The sequence below is a fragment of the Coregonus clupeaformis genome, chromosome 27, assembly GCF_020615455.1.
Source record: "Coregonus clupeaformis isolate EN_2021a chromosome 27, ASM2061545v1, whole genome shotgun sequence".
NCBI lineage: Eukaryota > Metazoa > Chordata > Actinopteri > Salmoniformes > Salmonidae > Coregonus > Coregonus clupeaformis.
The window spans coordinates 7,099,645-7,120,452 of NC_059218.1; the positions used below are offsets into that span (position 1 = coordinate 7,099,645).

Sequence of the window (20,808 nt, forward strand, 5' to 3'; positions counted from 1 at the left end):
ACCAGCATATGGTCTCACAAGGGGTCTGAGGATCTCATCTCGGTACCTAATGGCAGTCAGGCTACCTCTGGGGAGCACATGGAGGGCTGTGCGGCCCCCCAAAGAAATGCCACCCCACACCATGACTGACCCACCGCCAAACCGGTCATGCTGGAGGATGTTGCAGGCAGCAGAACGTTCTCCACGGCGTCTCCAGACTCTGTCACGTGCTCAGTGTGAACCTGCTTTCATCTGTGAAGAGCACAGGGCGCCAGTGGCGAATTTGCCAATCTTGGTGTTCTCTGGCAAATGCCAAACGTCCTGCACGGTGTTGGGCTGTAAGCACAACCCCCACCCGTGGACGTCGGGCCCTCATACCACCCTCATGGAGTCTGTTTCTGACCGTTTGAGCAGACACATGCACATTTGTGGCCTGCTGGAGGTCATTTTGCAGGGCTCTGGCAGTGCTCCTCCTGCTCCTCCTTGCACAAAGGCGGAGGTAGCAGTCCTGCTGCTGGGTTGTTGCCCTCCTACGGCCTCCTCCACGTCTCCTGATGTACTGGCCTGTCTCCTGGTAGCGTCTCCATGCTCTGGACACTACGCTGACAGACACAGCAAACCTTCTTGCCACAGCTCGCATTGATGTGCAATCCTGGATGAGCTGCACTACCTGAGCCACTTGTGTGGGTTGTAGACTCAGTCTCATGCTACCACTAGAGTGAAAGCACCGCCAGTATTCAAAAGTGACCAAAACATCAGCCAGGAAGCATAGGAACTGAGAAGTGGTTACCACCTGCAAAACCAGTCCTTTTTTGGGGGTGTCTTGCTAATTGCCTATAATTTCCACCTGTTGTCTATTCCATTTGCACAACAGCATGTGAAATGTATTGTCAATCAGTGTTGCTTCCTAAGTGGACAGTTTGATTTCACAGAAGTGTGATTGACTTGGAGTTACATTGTGTTGTGTAAGTGTTCCCTTTATTTTTTTGAGCAGTGTACATTAGAGTGTCTAGTTTGAGAAACAGGCGGCTCACAGGTCCTCAACTGGCAGCTTCATTAAATAGTACCCGCAAAACACCAATCTCAACGTCAACAGTGAAGTAGCGACTCCGGGATGCTGACCTATCTCAGCCATATCTCAGACTGCCCATCTTAATCTTTTCTTTTTATTGGCCAGTCTGAGATTGAACCCACAATTGCTGATGCTCCAGATACTCGACTAGTCTCAAGAAGGACAGTTTTATTGCTTCTTTAAATCAGCACAACAGTTTTCAGCTGTGCTAACATAATTGCAAAAGGGTTTTCTAATGATCAATTAGCCTTTTAAAATGATAAACTGATGGTTGCTGATAATGGGCCTCTGTACGCTTATGTAGATATTCCATTTTAAAAAAAGCAGTTTCCAGCTACAATAGCTATTTACAACATTAACAATATCTACACTGTATTTCTGATCAATTTGATGTTATTTTAATGGACAAAAAATGTGCTTTTCTTTCGAAAGAAAATGACATTTCTAAATGACCCCAAACTTATGAACGGTAGTGTATATACACACAGTACCAGTCAAAAGTTTGGACACACCTACTCATTCAAGGGTTTTTCTTTATTTTTACTATTTTCTACATTGTAGAATAATAGTGAAAACATAAACTATGACATAACACATATGGAATCATGTATTAACCAAAAAGGTGTTAAACAAATCAAAATATATTTTAGATTCTTCAAAGTACCCATCCTTAGCCTTGATGACAGCTTTGCACACTCTTGGCATTCTCTCAACCAGCTTCATGAGGTAGTCACCTGGAATGCATTTCAACTAACAGGTGTGCCTTCTTAAAAGTTAATTCGTGGAATTTCTTTCTTAATGCGTTTGAGCCAATCAATTCTGTTGTGACAAGGTAGGGGTGGTATATGGAAGATAGCCCTATTTGGTAAAAGACCAAATCCATATGATGGCAAGAACAGCTCAAATAAGCAAAGAGAAACGCCAGTCCATCATTACTTTAAGACATGATGGTCAGTCAATCTGGAAAATTTCAAGCACTTCGAAAGTTTCTTCAAGTGCAGTCGCAAAAACCATCAAGCGCTATGATGAAACTGGCTCTCATGAGGACCGTCACAGGAAAGGAACACCCAGAGTTACCTCTGCTGCAGAGGATAAGTTCATTAGAGTTACCAGCCTCAGAAATTGCAGACCAAATAAATGCTTCACAGAGTTCAAGTAACAGACACATCTCAACATCAACTGTTCAAAGGAGACTGCGTGAATCAGGCCTTCATGGTCGAATTGCTGCAAAGAAACCACTACTAAAGGACACCAATAAGAAGAAGACTTGCTTGGCCAAGAAACACGAGCAATGGACATTAGACTGGTGGAAATCTGTCCTTTGGTCTGATGAGTCCAAATTTGAGATTTTTGGTTCCAACCGCCATGTCTTTGTGAGACGCAGAGTAGGTGAACGGATGATCTCCGCATGTGTGGTTCCCACCGTGAAGCATGGAGGAGGTGGTGTGGTGGTGCTTTGCTGGTGACACGGTCAGTGATTTATTTAGAATTCAAGGCACACTTAACCAGCATGGCTACTACAGCATTCTGCAGCGATACACCATTCCATTTGGTTTGCGCTTAGTTGGACTATCATTTGTTTTTCAACAGGACAATGACCCAACACACCTCCAAGCTGTGTAAGGGCTATTTCACCAAGAAGCAGAGTGATGGAGTGCTGCATCGTATGACCTGGCCTCCACAATCACCCAACCTCAACCCAATTGAGATGGTTAGGGATGAGTTGGACCGCAGAGTGAAGGAAAAGCAGCCAACAAGTGCTCAGCATATGTGGGAACTCCTTCAAGAATGTTGGAAAAGCATTCCAGGTGAAGCTGGTTGAGAGAATGCCAAGAGTGTGCAAAGCTGTCATCAAGGCAAAGGGTGGCTACTTTGAAGAATCTTAAATATAAAATATATTTTGATTTGTTTAAGACTATTGATTAGTACATGATTACATGTGTTATTTCATAGTTTTGATGTCTTCACTATTATTCTACAATGTAGAAAATAATAAAAATAAAGAAAAAACCTTGAATGAGTAGGTGTGTCCAAACTCCAAGAATGTCAGACAGAATTATAATCACACGGTGAAGCCTTGCCTGATAGAACTGCAACTGCATCATAACTTTACCATATCAAATTATTTCCCTGACAGTTGCCTGACATAGTATTCAAGTAGGCAGGTAGAGAGCTTTAGGCTTACCTGTCACCACTCCTGAATCTTAATTTATGTTATTCCCCAGGTAGATTGATCGAGGTAATCTGATCGTCCGGGGCTACAGAAAGCTGAAAGCATACCACTAACAGAAGGGCCCTTGTGTAGAAATGGGGGTAGAGGAAAATAGTAATGCCCAGCTGAACACCGGACGGTAATGCATTTCAGTAAGAGATTACCTAAGTCTGTTTTAGGTCTCCCTCCAGAACAAGCAAAGACAGATGACCAGTCTGTTACATAGTACGGTTTGTTATATGTAAGGCTTTGAGGAGAGGAGTAAAATAAGAGAATTTGGTGGCCGGTCTTCAGATCCAGCCTTCAGCCTTATGCAGGTACAGTGAGTCAGTGCACCTACCTTCTAAAGACAAAGCTACCATTGTCCAGGCAGTGCTGAGTGGCATACATTAGAGAAAGAGCCAAACATAGAAATATAATTACTAGAAGGCCCGTCACCACTGCAATTTGTATGTAACATGATGGGTACACTCATTGATGGAGATGCTAGTTCTAATATTTATATTTCTATGGGGCCAAACCTGAGCCAAACTTATATCACTGAGTCAAGGCCAAATAACCTCCAAGGGCATTTACGCTATTTACCCGGAACTACAGTGAGTCATTCTTAGAGAAAATATATCAAAGAATGGTCCCTGTAAGTCTCAGTGAACATTGGGCACAAATGCCATTACTCTTTAAAAGAGCATTAAGATGTTGAGTGGTGTAGCTGAAATTCATTGGAGGGTGATTTGTGCTGCCAGAGGATCCAAGGAATTGACACACTCAACATTAAAAATGTTTAAATGTAATTTGATTTACAAACATGGTGGTGGGTAGCAGACAAACAAGCATTCGTTAGCACCCTAATCAACACCAAGTACTCGACAAAGAAGTTATTAGAGGTCAAGTTGTTTGTCACATTTTTACACACAGGGTAATCACATTACGTGTCCCTCTTTATGTCAGCCTTGTAAAAGAGATGTTGACTTTCTTCAACTATGCTTTGAAAGTAGACCAAGGCTGAGACAGTAGCACAGTCCAGTGCATAGGATTAGCATGAGGGCTATTTGTGTTTGTTATGGTCTGGTGAGTAATTTCAAAAAGAACACTTTGCAGAACATTCCAGTGACCTCACCGATGCCCTGGGGACAGACAGTGTCACAGAGAGACCAGATGATGTCATCATTTTATGTCAGGGCATCCATGCTCAGGTGTTACAATTCTGTTGGAATTAATAGCAATTTTGGGAACATTGATGCCATCAGAACCCTGTATGTGAGTTGGCCTTAATGTCCAACTCACATACAGGGTTCTGATGGCATCAATGTGATGTGTAAATTTCATTTATAACTTTCTCCATGAGGTTCAGTGGACAATGGTAAGTGGCCTGGCTGGCAGTCCTATATGATGTTCTGGAGAGTAGCCTACCGGAGGTGTCCCCAGGGCAGACTATGGCATGGAATGGGCTGATCTTTTTACAATCAATCAAGACCTCAGAGTGGCATCTCATAAAATGCCAACAGACAGCAGAATATTGCTTTTGGCACAGGTACAGCCAACTAGCGCTAACTAACGCTACCTAGCAAAACATTTTTATTATTTTTTTACAAATCGATACCTGGAGTTAAAGTATCGATATATATCGTCCAAAGTAATATTGCGATATGTAACTATACATTTCCCCCCATCACTATCCAATACCATTATTTTGTAGAAATGCAATTGCATAGAATTACATATGTTGCCAACTGATGATCCAAGACAGGTGAACATTTGAGCTCCCTATAGTAGCTTTTTCACAATACATGTTGTAAGGCCTACTTCACTTATTCCAAATAATTGTTCCATACTGTAATAGCATCCCATGACATTAAATAACCAGTGTATATCCATAAATAATTATTTGTCGTCACTAACATTTTATCGATATTATAACGACTTATAGGTAAGTGATATACAATTGCCTACCTAGATTTGTGTAAAATGATATCGCTGTGAAATCATAAAAAGATGAACCGTCTAAATGCGTGTGCCAGGTGCCGGTTGAATGGCACGTGTTATGGCTCCAACAAAATTCACAAGCTGATAACGAAGCAAGAAGCCACAAAAAACAGCTTAAGTTTAGGCGTATAAAAAAATAGTCGTTTCGTGTCTATAACAAAGGTAAAATTACATTATTACCGACAGTCTTTGTTGGATTCCCAAACAACACCCCGGTGACGCTGTTACGATGTCATACACAGGAGTCGAATTTTTTCTCTGAACATGCCGTGATATAGATTATCATAATGTATCATTTTAAAGTACTTACTCACCTAATTTGTTACGGTAACTGTCTTTCTCCTCTTCCGCACATAATTGATACATTGCTTATTGCTTCACAGAGGGGCAATGATCAGGTTCACACTAACCATCCGCAGCACGTGTGTGTCATGAGCAACATTAGCGTATAGTGGAATCGGCGGTTTGCCTTCAAAATAAAAGTCACCAATTGAAACTGAAGCAAACGGATAAAAAGTTAAAACATGCCACAATTGGACTATAATTATATACAAAACAACAAAATACAATTATTAGTTAATTTGACCAACAACAAAAAAGTACAAATCTGTTGAAATCGCACTGTGGATGTATTTGAATTCAGAATTTCATTGAGGGCATACTTATATGCAGTGTACAGCCTAACCTATAGATTGTGCTCCCATGAAATGGAGTATCAGCCTACTAAGTGACACCCACAGAACACAACTATGAAGAATTTACACAAATATTAGCATCTTGGCTCTTATTGCAGGATTTTGACTGTGGGAAATCACCATCCCAGTCAGTATATTGTGTGTATTGAACATTCATATTGCACTGTACAGCCTGACCTATGGATTGTGCACCCATGAAATGCAGTGTTGGGGAAGCTACTCTGAAAGTATAGTTTACCAAGTTACCAATTACTTCACACTGGAAGAAGTTAAGCTACACTAAAGCTCCCCTCGCAAAATATAATTTACTTAACTAAAGTTACTTTGAAAACAAACTACTTCGTGATAAATAATCAAATGTAAATATGAAATTTCATCACTTTGGGGTCATACAGATGTAGAATCTTAATTTGAGCCAGTTTGCTACAACAGGAAAATAATCCTGCAACAGGAATGTGAATTATAATTAATTTACATTTTTGTAGGGGTTAATAAAAAAAATTGTGAGGAAAAATCAAGTCTGACATTTCAAAGCGTAAATTACTAATTTCAGAAGCCCTTTTTAAACCTAAAAAACAACAAGTTTTAAATGTCCTGATTGCAGGAATGTTCTCCTGCAACATGGTGATCAAATTAAGATCCTACATCTGTATGTTAACAGAATGTGTAATTTAGCCTATTAAACACAAAAACAGTTTCAAGTGAGAATTAGGCAGGTCTGATGCCAAAAAGGAAAGGAAATTGCCTACTTCACCCAACATTTATTTTTGCTAAAGAAGTTGTGTATGTAACAGATATCCAGCAATGACCAGAAGTACTTCGTAACTCTTGCATTGTGTTTTTAAAGAAAGGAATGCCCAGCCAGCGGTCCCAATTGATTGGTATTTATTCTGAAGATAGACACAAGGAAACATATTAGACGTGCAGGACAACAGTATGTTGATGGCTGTAGATTCGTGATTCGTAGCTTGCAAGTCAATATCAGACTGGGAAGAATTGACCTTAGCAAGCATGACGGCAGGTAGCTTAGTGGTTAAAGGCGTTGTGCCAGTAACCGAAAGGTCGCTGATTCTAATCCCAGAGCCGACTAGGTGAAAAATCTGTCGATGTGCCCTTGAGCAAGGCACTTAACCCTAATTGCTCCTGTAAGTCGCTCTGGATAAGAGTGTCTGCTAAATGACGTAAATGTAATGACCAATGGCACACCTTATTGATAGAGTATGTAAATTCAACCAACCAATAAGAATACAAAAACATTGAATACATATTTTTGCAATGGCAAGTGGAAACAAAACCAACCCTGTTACAATGTTGTTCCAATAGACAGCTAGGACCTACACTGCAAAACAAGTAATTAATAAGGTTTGCGAAGCAAGAGTCCCCACTTTAAAACTTTGACATACTTCTTAGGTGGGACTTGCCAAGCAAAAGTCCCGACTTTATATATTTGTGCAGCAGGGCTAGGGGAACAAGCTCCAGCTGAGCAATGTTCCCTTAATGAGGGTGGCAGCCCTCTAATTGACTGCGTAAAGACTTAAAGGTGTGCAGCTCTCACTCTGGGGGAGGTGTCCTGGAGAGCACACATCACGTGAGGTATGGTTTGGACTGATAGGATTTGCAGCGTTTAAGCTGCTTTTGGCTAGTCCTGTTGACGTCATGCTTTTGTTTCTTAAGTTTAAAGTCTGACCCTGTAGAGCTCTGAAAGAGCCAGGATTTAGTTTACCTTTTGTTAATAAGACTCTGTTTGCACCGCGATCCTGTGCCTTTACCTTTGAGTCATTGCCTATGCCCGACCCCTTAGACGGTGTGAAACCCCTTGCACTGTCACGTCTTCTGCATGCTACTCCTCTTACACCGTTTAAGCTAGAAACGCTGTTTAAACTTTAAAACGTGCGAACTGGTCTGGATTGAGTTGCTTACATTTTTTGATATCCTTTATACCTTTTTAAACTATTAAACTTTGTCCTCCATCCACTTTCATGGCATTTCCTCAACAATCTAAAGAGCCCCATTGTGACATCACTTCCAACATTCCATTCACTGTAAATGCAACAATTGACAGAAATGAGATACTTTGACCACGGCCAATAACTGAACGCAGATTTCTATTTTCTTATTCTGATAAAAAGTTGCAGCTGTTTTAGGAACCGCATCAACATTTTCACTAACCTTCTATAAACTGAAAATCTGACCACTTCCCCAACAAGTTAGCGGATATGACATCTTGGTCTGCTGTTCAAATAAAAAAAATATTCTATTGATACAGCTGTTTTTTTTTTAGTAACTGCATTAACACATTTTCTCAACTTTTTCCAAACTGCAATTTTGACCACTCCCCCAAGAAGTCAGACAAACACTTAGAGCTTATGAAATCTCTCTGCTATTCAAATCTGGCGTTTGAACAAAAATATATTCTACCAATAAAGAAGTTCACTGTTTAGAGAGACGAAAAAAGCTAGATAACATCAGCTAACAGCTCTCTTATGTCTCATCATTGAGCAGCCCAAACGGAACTGTTGCTATGGATACTCACACAAACTTAGAGGGTATGACATCTAGGTCTAATTTTCTATTAAAATCTGGAATCGGAACAATTCTTTAAAAAAGAAAAGGTTCCTCTACTATTGAAATCTGGCGTTTGAAACAAAATATTGTCTACCAATAAAAAAAAGTTACAGCTGTTTGTAGGAGTTAAGTGACGGAAAGCAGCTAGCTAATGTCAACAGCTCTCATGTTGCGTCATTGAGCAGCCCAAACGGAGCAGTTGCTATGGACACCAATGCATTTCAATGGCAAAAAGGGCCATAGACTAGAATGGTAAAACGTTTTTTTTTACTATAATTTATGCACATTCTAAATGGTTAACATGGGTTTGAATGAGAACCACAGGAATACAGAGGTAGCAATTCAAAATGGTCCTGCTCCTTGGCCAATTAAGCTACAAAACCAACTTTAAAACGTTCAGGCTATCAAATTTTTTAACACTTTTTAAAAAATAAACTATAACTAAATAGAAATAACTAACCAACAGTAATTATTGAATCGTTCAAGCTAGGGACACCAAACCAACTTACATGTTCAGGCTATCCTAATTTCAAATTCTCAAACGTTTATAAACTATAACTATAATAATTAGCATAAAATAACTCACCAACAGTATTTCTTGAACCGTTCAAGCTAAAGACACCAAACCAACTTTTACATGTTCGGGCTATCCTACCTTTTCATCTACCTACTTTTTTAAAACTACAACCAGTCACCACTACTGCAAAAAGTACCACTACTATAACACATTTGAAAATCATACATACTTTAAAACAAGCTAGCAAACACCACATTTTCTTCAGGAAATGTACTTTTCCGTGATCACTGTTAGCCTAAAGAGTTTATTTGACAGAACTACAGCTAGCTATCAGTAGGTCTACATACAAAAATATTCTACATAGTTCTTCAACTACCATACAAATTATTTTAAACAGCTGTCATCACTAGATGCACCATCATTTCGCTCCCCAAATAATAGCCTATAACTTTGTAATCATTACATCATGATTAAACTAAAATCAATTTACACTGAATGTTTTACAAAAGTACATTCAGAAAGAAAAGCCAATTAGAAATATGTTTAACCAATGAATAATGCAAGTCTTGGCGATATAGGCTCTGCTCCTTCAGGGTAGCTCATGGTAAACTATACCAATCCCCCCCCCCAAACAGCAGAACCTTACTCCAGACGATTATGTGTAGCTACGCCAGAGCGCCGTTTAGATATTATCAATAGACCAGCTAAAGTAAACCTACCTTCGCAAGAATGAATATGTGTGAACCCAGCCGCCCTAGAGACACACCGCTGGGTGCCCTCACTGAACTATACGAGTAGCCTGATCATATGTGGCCTACATGAAATATCTACCATCTAACACGCAACCTAAGCAATATGCACACAGCCAACCACCTGTGCTAATATGCACTGAACTTTATTACGATAACCACCAAAGCAAGGCTATTGACTCTGGGCTGAACGCCGACATGGGAACTATATAAGGCGTGGAATTTGCAGATTAACTCATCACTTTTGGCATCCAAAATCTCCTTGCCGTTTAATCTAATATAGCGTTTGTAGAAAGCAGAGGATCAACGCCCCATGATCTCCAGTGTGGATGCAGGGACAGAGAAGCCATTGAAGCAGTGGCGATGTGAAATTAATGACCTGCGTAATGCTCAGGAGATGGAGCCGTGATGAAAAACCAGTATCTCATCATTGGTTTTCTAGTATCAGTGATGACTGGATTGCCCGGCGTGGCCAGTGGTCGCCATTGCAGGTAGCGTAACATGGAAGAGAGGACAGAAAGCAGTGTTCGTTTGAGCAATGACACCTGGCGTACCTTTACCCTTCCTATCAGTTTGGAAATGCTTAACCAACACGGTGAACATGTGTCCAATCAGAAAATCATGAGATTATGCAATGATTAAAGATAAATGAATAAAAGTGTATTTCCTAACCATAAAAATCTGTAGAAAGCCATAAGACAACTGCCTCTAAGGAAAATCATTGTACAAGCTGAACACCCTTCACGTGAATCCATTTTTGTATAGAGTGAGGGTGATAAGTAACCTTTGTCATTGCCTGAAGATTGCTCTTTTGAAGCCCATGAGGCAGATGCAACATAGCTAAATCAGGTAGGTTTCACAATCTCAGAATAAATTAATTGTAATATCGTAGCAGCAGGGGATCAGAGTGAAGCCAGGATCAATTAAGCAGTAGTAGCGCCGATGCAGAATTGGGCGCCAATACCTCAGAGCTAGCCCTCAGCGCTGACGAAGGAACCAGAGCCAGGATCTTGTCATTGGTTGCCAGCATCAATGTTGAACAGAAGTTCACCAGGTGCAGCATAACATGAGGACAAAGCAGTGTTAGTTCTGGTGATGACGACAATGTTCCACATGTAAGAGTCGATAATGCAAACAATTTAAGAGATTAAATTAAAGGGAAGGAACATTTAGTGTATTTAGACTGAAGAACATTTAAAATGAGGCTGTACTCCTGTAAATATATGCTTAGTGATGAAAATACCCAGTATTGTTCAGTGAGTTGCATTAGGGTATAAGATGCCTGCATTCGCACTATGTACAAGCATGCATAATGCACATAAACTTGTTTACAACTATCCTAAAATAGTGTGCCATCATACTCCAATGCTCCAGCAGATGCTGTGGAAGAGATAGCTAGTGTTGCCCTCTAAGTCACCACAACCTCACTGTGTACTCTTACAACATCAGTAATAGCACCCATGCCATAACGACTATGTGCATATGACACAGACCATAACAGCCAATGCATGAATAAGCACAACATACACCTAGGTGATGTGTATATGGAGTCTAAGCAGCATGTGCTCCCACAATGCAATATTGGCAGCTATGCCATGATGCATACTGTGTGTAGAAAATGAAGCAAAGAATATCAGCTAACACCTGAATGTGCGAGCATTCACCATAGCATTAAGAGTTGCAGCCTAAACACATAGATCTAGTACAGTGGCTTGTGAAAGTATTCACCCCCCTTGGCATTTTTCCTATTTTGTTGCCTTAGAAACTGGAATTAAATTGATTTATTTGGGGGGGTTGTATCATTTGATTTACACAACATGCCTACCACTTTGAAGATGCAAAATATATTTTTTTGTGAAACAAACAAGAAATAAGACACAAAAACAGAACTTGAGCGTGCATAACTATTCATCCCCCAAAAGTCAATACTTTGTAGAGCCACCCTTTGCAGCAATTACAGCTGCAAGTCTCTTGGGGTATGTCTCTATAAGCTTGGCACATCTAGCCACTGGGATTTTTGCCCATTCTTCAAGGCAAAACTGCTCCAGCTCCTTCAAGTTGGATGGGTTCTGCTGGTGTACAGCAATCTTTAAGTCATACCACAGATTCTCAATTGGATTGAGGTCTGGGCTTTGACTAGGCCATTCCAAGACATTTCAATGTTTCCCCTTAAACCACTTGAGTGTTGCTTTAGCAGTATGTTAAGGGTCATTGTCCTACTGGAAGGTGAACCTCCGTCCCAGTCTCAAATCTCTGGAAGACTGAAACAGGTTTCTCAAGAATTTCCCTGTATTTAGCGCCATCCATCATTCCTTCAATTCTGACCAGTTTCCCAGTCCCTGCCGATGGAAAAACATCCCCACAGGGGATGGTGTTCTCGGGGTGATGAGAGGTGTTGGGTTTGCGCCAGACATAGCGTTTTCCTTGATGGCCAAAAAGCTCAATTTTAGTATCATCAAACCATCATCTTTCATTTCACTTCACCAATTTGGACTATTTTGTGTGTGGCCATTACATGAAATCCAACTAAAAATCCATTTAAATTACAGGTTGTAATGCAACAAAATAGGAAAAACGCCAAGGGGATGAATACTTTTGCAAGGCACTGTACCCGCAGCTGCCAAACATTGCAACATGAGCATACTGAACGACGCATAGCATATTGAACGACGCATAGCGAGAAACATCTAGTTGCACAGCAGCGTCAATGCAGAAAAAGATGCCAACGCATAGTTGCAGCAAATGGCAGCAGGATAAGAGAGCAGACCCGGTCAGTTTAAATAGACCGCCAACAAGGTAGGCGTGATTGTTACTAGGCTCTAATTGGTGCCATCTCAGCTGATGCGTCAGCCTGAGGCAGGGCACTCAGGTTTCCGTTCTGAACTGGCTCCTCTTAATTTGTGCATCTATTTATCTGAAACCCACAGCATGAATGATTAAGAGTTGCTTTGTTTTCCTAAGAGTGTTGTCCACATGATCCTGCTTTTTATTCCCATCTTCTGACAGAAGATCACTTTGTCATATGTCTTTCTTCTTTTTAGTTTTCACACGCAACAACTGTAGATTTAGACATTTTTGTGATCTAACTGCCCCACAATCCGAAGTAATAAGGTTGATATAGTAGTCTATCAGGGTAATCAGACCAATTATTTTATTACATTTAACTTTGACTATATGTAACTGCTTTGCTTTAAATAGTAAAGTAAAACTTGTTAAACTTCTACCACAATAATACTTTATAAAGAGTTAAATCTTCATCATACATGTTTTTGTTCTTATTCTTCTGCATGCTACTCCTCTTACACCATTTTAAGCTAGAAACGCTGTTCAAACTTTAAAACGTGTGGACTTGTCTGGATTGAGTTGCTTACATTTTACTTGTTGATTTTAAACTATTCAGCTTTTTGTACTTTTTGTCCCACTTTCATGGGATTTCCTCATCATTCTAAAGCTCCCGATTGTGACATCATGACTTCAACATACAATGTAACTTTTGACAAAAATCAGCTACTTTGATCACTTTCCCAACAAGTTAGACAAAGAGTTAGGGGGTGTGACATCTTGGTCTACTTCTCTGCTATTCAAATCTGGAATCGGAAAAGATATCTTGTACAGACCAAAAGATACAGCTGTTTTATTTGTTGGTAACGCTGTGTGAGAAACAAACGGTACAGCTATTTTAGTAAGCGAATCAACTGCTTTTTTCCCCCTAACTTTTTGAAACAACTGCCATTTTGACCTTTCCCACAACAAGTTAGACAAAAACGTACATTCTTCTCTGCTTTTCAAATCTGAATTCAGAACAGGAATAGCTTCTACCAACCAAGAGGTAGAGCTGTTTTAGTAACCCATCAACTGCTTTCTTTAAAGATGCAGTAAGTCATGTCAGAAGCTAGCAGATTCATTACTTACAAACAACAGCTGCAAATTCCAATAAAACTACATCACATTTTGAAGTTAACTTTCCTTGCTTTGTCTAACAACACTATCATGAACCTAGCAAGTTTTTTTGGGTCAGAGTGCAGTATTTATTTAGTTTAATAGCAAACGTTTGTTAGCATTTTTCTCACACTGGCCTGGGAGGGAGATAATGTCTTCATAGCGAGACAAAATCCCATGTGAATCTGTTCGACCGAACAGATAGTGCGACAGCTAAAATGGCTTTGAAAAAATAAGATTTCAGGTAATAGGGAGAAGAATTTACCAAAATAACTACATTTTGGCATGACCTGGAACAATATAGAGAGGATTTATATTGCTCACTAGCTGACCATAACCACTCAACTACTGACCACAACTAACCTATAAAATTACATGCTCCCATGGTCGGTGATGCAATCAGCTGATCGGTGAGGACTTTCTTGCTGACAGCAGGTAGAGCGTTACGAACAAATAACTTTTCCAGCCACTGGTACCAGTAGTGCATGAAATGCCCCTTTGAGCATCCTACTGCAACCTGCAGAGGGCCGCGTAACACAGCAACATGAAATACACTGTACATGTCCTTGCAATTAGTGACACCCATACTACTAACCACAACCACACAACTATTGACCACTATGACTGACAACACAACTACTGAACCACAGAATTAATGACCACCACACAACTACTGACCCCCCTCTTTTACGATGCTGCTACTGCATAGTCACTTTAACTCTACCCACATGTACATATTACCTCCAATTACCTCGACTAACCGGTGTCCCCGCACATTCTCTGGACCGGTACCCCCTGTTAATTTATTTTACTGCTGCTCTTTCATTATTTGCTTTTTAAAATTATTTTTAATTTAATTTTTTTGCTTATCTATTTTTTACTTAACTAATTTTTTTATTTTCTTAACTGCATTGTTGGTTAAGGGCTTGTAAGTAAGCATTTCACTGTAATGTCTACACCTGTTGTATTCGGCGCATGTGGCAAATAAAATGTGATTTGATCTCCATACTAACCTATTCTACATAGTTCTTCATCTACCACAAAAATACTTTTTAAAGAGCTGTCATCACTAGATGCACCATCATATTTCTCTCCCCAAATAATAGCCTACAACTTTCTAGTTATTACATCATTCAACTAAAATCAAGCTCCATTTACACTGAACGTTTCACAAAAGTAAATCGTGCATCTATTTATCTGAAACCCACTGAAACCCACAGCATGAATGATTCAGAGATATTTGCTTTCCTAAGAGTGTTGTCCACATGATCCTGCCTTTTATTCCCATCTTCTTTCTTCTTTCAGTTTTCACATGCATCAACTGTAGTTTAGACATTTTGGTGATCTAACTGCTCCACAATCCAAAGTAATAAGGTTGATATAGTAGTCTATCAAACCAATTACTTTAATAAATGTAACTTTACTATTTAAAGCAAAGCAGTTACATATTATTGGGGATTTATTATTCTCCTAAATTGATGGGATGACTAACTTAGAAAGAATGCATTCTTGACTGGGCTAATGTAGGTTGTGACACCTGGCAAGGCTGTGATTGATGTGAAGAGCTGTTTTAGGGGGTAAAATGAGATAAGGATTGTGTCTTCAAATGCTAGACTATACTGGTTCTTTGTGATCTGTGAGCCTTCCTTGGACATAGGAATGGTGTCTAAGGGAGCTGACTCTTCTCACTATGACAGGGTGTTATGATATGGACATATATGCCTGGTAACAGAGATGCATCAACGGATTGGCTGAGTAAGTTTAAACCACACTCAGTCCTCTACTCTAATTGGCCAGCAGAGAAGTGGGAAATTCCCTCTGTCAGAGTATTTGGGTATTGTTTCTGAAACAATGTTGTTAGTTCTCTGGGGTGTCCTGCGAGGCATTTCAGAGAGCCCGTATATACGAAACATCATATTTACCATTGAAGGTTTTTGCATTAATTAAAATAACTAGTATATCTTAGAAGTCGTGTTGACCTCTTTTGTTCCTAATACCAGATTTGAATTGACGCGACTTTGATAATATAGTCAAAATAAAACTTGTTAAACTTTCATTTAAGAGCTAAAGCAAGCCCCACAACTTTACTTGTAAAGCTACCATCTAGTTAACTACTGAAAACACTACCTCGATTTGAATGTAGTTCAACTACCACCAAGCTACTGCAAAATGCAGTTAAATTACTAGTTGAACAACATGTAGTTCACTACTCCCCAACACATGGGTGCACAATCCATAGGTCAGCTGTACAGTGCAATATGAATGTCCAAGACACACAATAGACTGACTGGGATGGTGATTTCCCACAGTCGAAGTCCTGCAATAAAAGCTAAGATGTTAGTATTTGTATAAACTCTACATAGTTGTGTTCTGTGGGTGTCACTGAGTAGGCTGATACCCATATTTCATGGGTGCACAATCCATAGGTTAGGCTGTACAGTGCATACTGTATAAGTATGCCCCAAATGCAATTCTGAATTCAAATACATCCGCAGTCCGATTTCAACCGATTTTTGTATTGTTGGTCAAATTAACTAATAATTGTATTTTGTTTAATTTATATAACAATCCAGCCTTGGATTATCTAGTCCAACTGTGGCATGTTTTCACTCAGTTTCAATTGGGGACTTTTTATCGCAGATTCCACTATTGTTTCTCACGCTAATGTTGTTCACGACACACGTATCTCCACCCAGGAAGTACGGTCATAAAGCATGGTACCAGAGTGCGCCAAGAGAGATCTCTGTATATAATGACTAGATGCTCATATCTCTGCCCTAACAATGGGACTCGTTGTCCCAAAGGCGGGAAGGCAGGCGACAAGTTTAGGTCCAAAATAAGCCCATAGAAACGCATTGCGCTTATTTTGGACAGATTTGGGCGAGAGTGAAACATCTCGCTTTGCAATTCCTCTTTGGCTCCAATGCCTTCCCACTGTGGAAAACAATGTCACTCTTTTCATGCCATTTCCCCCAGTGGCGTAGATTTTGCGCATACTGCCGCGTTCAAAATGATTTCCCGAGATGGCATTCAGAGAGTTGGATGACCGGTCGGCATAGAGTAGCCTACAGGTTGGCTAGCCTAACTAAAGTAATGGATGTTACTGTTTCGTCAGGGAGCCACACAGATGAAGTAAACAAATGTAATCACTGAATTGACGTTGTTTGCTATTTAATGCAGCCACAGAATAGAAAGCTAAACAAATGATTTTGTATTCGAATTTCGCATTGTTTAAAGTTGAGAGATATCATTCACGCAAAGTAATTAGACTGGGTGTGCAAGTAAGCCTCCAAGATAATTGTAAAATTGGCCTCATGCTAGTTTAGACGAGGGACGCAAAAACCATCATACCATTTGGTAAAGCAGGGCAAGAAAGAGGGTGACGCAAAAGCAAGCCAGAGCGACAAAATGCGTTGCTATGGTGATTTCAGTAAACAAACAGTGCAAATCAACATCCAGTAGAAAACAACACTTTTTTTTGTTGTGATAATCAAGCTGAGCAAGCTAATGTGCATATTATCTGATTGCTAAATAGCGTGAACTTCCAAACCACTGTGCAATAACTGATTTATTAATTTGATATGGGAAGGTTTGTGAACCTGTGCAGCACCTTACATCAAGCTGACCCTCGTGAACAAGTGTAACAGTGTTGCTTCCATCCCTCTCCTCTCCCCTACCTGGGCTCGAACCAGGGACCCTCTGCAGACATCGACAACAGTCACCCTCGAAGCACCGTTACCCGTCGCTCCACAAAAGCCACGGCCCTTGCAGAGCAAGGGAAACAACTACTTCAAGGTCTCAGAGCGAGTGACGTCACCGATTGAAACGCTACTAGCGTGCACCGCTAACTAGCTAGCCATTTCACACCGGTTACACAAGCAGCCAAACGCTTCCCAGCACTGGATACAATATGACCACATCCTAACAAAGAGTTATGTGTACTTCACCCAAGAAATAAGAGCGACAACCCTTGATATTAACACTGTACATTCTTTGTTTTCCCCCTAAAAAAGTCTGCTTCTGTACATTTTCTACATCAATCCAGGATTGCACTTTGATGCGTTTGGGCATGGCCACAATAGTCTCCAGCCCTGCCCTCTTTGTCTTCCCCTTGGGGGTGGGCACTGTCTGGATGCTAGGGTCTTTCTGAACCATCATGCTCACTCTGAGCCTGGAGAATGTCCAGTTTCTGCCTGAGCTCCTGTAGGTAGTTAATGTCCTTGATCCGGCTCACATTCTCCGTGATGGATTTGAGTTAAGCCACACCCTCCCTCTGCAGTTCCTCCCTCTCCCGTGGGCCCCGTGAGACCTGTAGAGTCCCCAACGGTGTTTGTATGCTCTGTTGTTGAACCGGTGGAGTTTGAAGAGTTTGCACCAGTGGCACTGTTTCTTCAGGCCCGTCCCACTCAGAGCAAGAGACTGGGGAAGCTGGGGAGAGATCCTCCGCTGTGATGGTGTCTTGTGTGTGTGTGAATGCAGCATGAGCAGAGGGTGGTCCCTGTATTTGGGTCAAAGGCGCTCCCAGGTCCAGTTAGGCTCAGACCTGAAGACGTGACAGAAGTGTTCACAGGACAGGCGCTGGACCCTCCAAACCTCACACTCACAGGAGGGCAAGGTGGACTCTGAACTGAAGCTGACCGTGTAGGACTGCCCCAACTGCCCCGCCGCGGACTCTGCCCGACTCTTCAGCCTGAAGGTGCCGTCGGCGGCGTCGCTGGCCTGCTCCACCACAGCATCAGAGTTTTTCTGCATCGCACTGGCCGACTACTGTTTTCTTTCAGTGAATACTATTCTAAAATGGTGTTACCTTTGGTGCATCTTTGGGAAGTAGTCATCAACAACAAACTGCAGAATTTGGCTCATGGTGTCTCTTTTATGGACCTTCATGTTGTTATGTGTGAAAAAGTTGCTCTGCATCTCCAGACCACTGTTCACCACAGACACAAAGTTGACGATGTCATCCCTCACATCGCTCAACCATCTCTGAATGAACAAAAACAAAACACAAGAGCATGTTGCTAACCCTTTTGTCTGTGTTATTAGACTAGAATAGACATTATGGATATAGAGCTATCAAATTATGGATATGGATCTATAGCTAGATATTATGGCTATATAGCTAGCAATAAATAACACTTGCTATTGTGGAGTTGTTACTTTTACAGACAGTATACATATGTGGTTGAAACATGCTGTTTGCTCCAGAATGAAAGCAAAGGTCTAAGATCTGCTTTACCTCTAACCACCGTGACCTTCATTAATACTGAGGTAATGACAGAGCAGGTCCAGAACATGCCACCCTTGCCCCTGTGATGTAATTAATTGACGTGCACTACTTCTCCTCTGACAGCCGCATATGCATTGCTTGCCGTTTGTGGTTTTAGGCTGGGTTTGTGTATAAGCACTCTGTGACATCTGCTGATGTTTAAAAGTGCTTTATAAATAAATGTGATTTCATTTCACATGTTAGTGAACCAGTTCTTGAAGAGTTGTCTCTTCTCCAGCCAGATAGGGCTCTGCTGAGGTGTTCTGCTGCCTCCTGGTGTTGCACTCTGGTAATGGCTCCAGTGATGGCCTTCGTCATAATAATAATAATAATAATAATAATAAATAATAATAATATGCCATTTAGCAGACGCTTTTATCCAAAGCGACTTAGTCATGTGCGCATCAAAAAATAAATAACGTATGGGTGGTCCCGGGGATCGAACCCACTACCCTGGCGTTACAAGCGCCATGCTCTCATAGCAAATATCCCCTCCTGGTTGGTGATGGCTCGGGACCAGTTGCTCAGCCACTTGGTCCAGGTCCTCTCCCGCAGGTGATCGCTGAAGATAGCCTGAGCACCTGAGATTGGAATGAGAAATTGTCCATTATTAGCTGACTCTAACCCCCTCTTTCTGTGTGTTCATCCTCTAGTACTTAGATAATGTTATAGATTGTTACAGGTTAAATATCTTTCTTAACCAACTGGTCTTATCCCCAAAATATCCTGAAACTCACAAACAGAGCCAACAGTGTGGAGAGCACATTATGAAGCTAGCTTGCTTTTCTCCGCCTTATAGCTAACATTAACACACCACCACTATTCACCTGTGAATGCGGCCTCCACTGCCTGCATCTCCACAGGGCAGTGATTGATGAGGACGTAGCCAGGGCTCCAACCCCGGTTCCACTGCCTGAACACCCCCAGCGCTTACCCCAGGGCCTCGGCGCTCTTTGACTACACCATGAACAGGCCTATGGGCGCTATGCTCACTTTGGTGTGTACGCACAGGAAAAAGAGCGGCAGGGTGAGGCGCCTTCTCCAGGAAGCACACCTCCTTGCCATACTGCCGGAGCAGCCGCCGCTGCCAGTCTGTCTGGTAGCACAGCAACAGGTTCTCACTCTTCGATTGGACCCTAAGCAGGAAGTTGGTTCTAGGAGCTTCCGCTTTCCAATTCTTAGCCAGTGTCTGAGGGGGAAGACAGAGTAAAACCAAGGTTGGGGTCACAGAGCTGTGAATCATAATAGCTGTAAACAAAAAGTGCTAAACTCTGTTTTGCTCCAGTGTGATGTCACAGTGTGTACCAACCTTTACCTCTGCTATAGCATGTCACTCTGTCTTATTCTATACTACAGCTGTGATATTCCCATGGCCTTAAACTACCCCAAATTTGAATGATGTGTCACATGGAGTAATATTTATCTGTGTTCTGTTACATCACACAAAGTCCTTGGCTATGTTTGCAAAATGTTCCACTGAGGACACCTGTTAAAGTTCACCATGACCAGTGTGTATATAAAGCAGGGGACTGAGCCTAACAGACTACATACATTCTGAAAATGCATTGTTTCAGAATGAGGGGTGCTATAGCTCTGATGGTGTTGCTGTTCTGTTTGTCTGGAGTATGGGCTCAGGGAGAGAGTTGTGGGGTCTGACATAATTACATCACTCAACAGGGTCACAGGACTGAAGCTACAGACAAACCAACCTGATGTCTGGGCTGAGCTGAGAGCGTTGAGAGATATGATGGTGAAGCAGAGAATGAAGCTGATGTACATGGAGGCCAGAATGACAGCCAGTGAGAGCCAGGTGGGCGAACTGAAGAGTGAG

General features: G+C 41.3%; 1 protein-coding gene across 1 annotated transcript in view; it reads right to left on the reverse strand.

Moving 5' to 3' along the window:
• LOC121541429 (volume-regulated anion channel subunit LRRC8A-like) overlaps positions 1 to 5,659 on the reverse strand; it is a 31,630-nt gene extending 25,971 nt beyond the window's left edge. The window contains exon 1 of the mRNA XM_041850428.1: positions 5,561 to 5,659. The gene's annotated coding sequence lies outside the window, so the exon portion shown is untranslated. The remainder of the gene's footprint in view (positions 1 to 5,560) is intronic.
• Between the last annotated feature and the right edge of the window lie 15,149 nt (positions 5,660 to 20,808).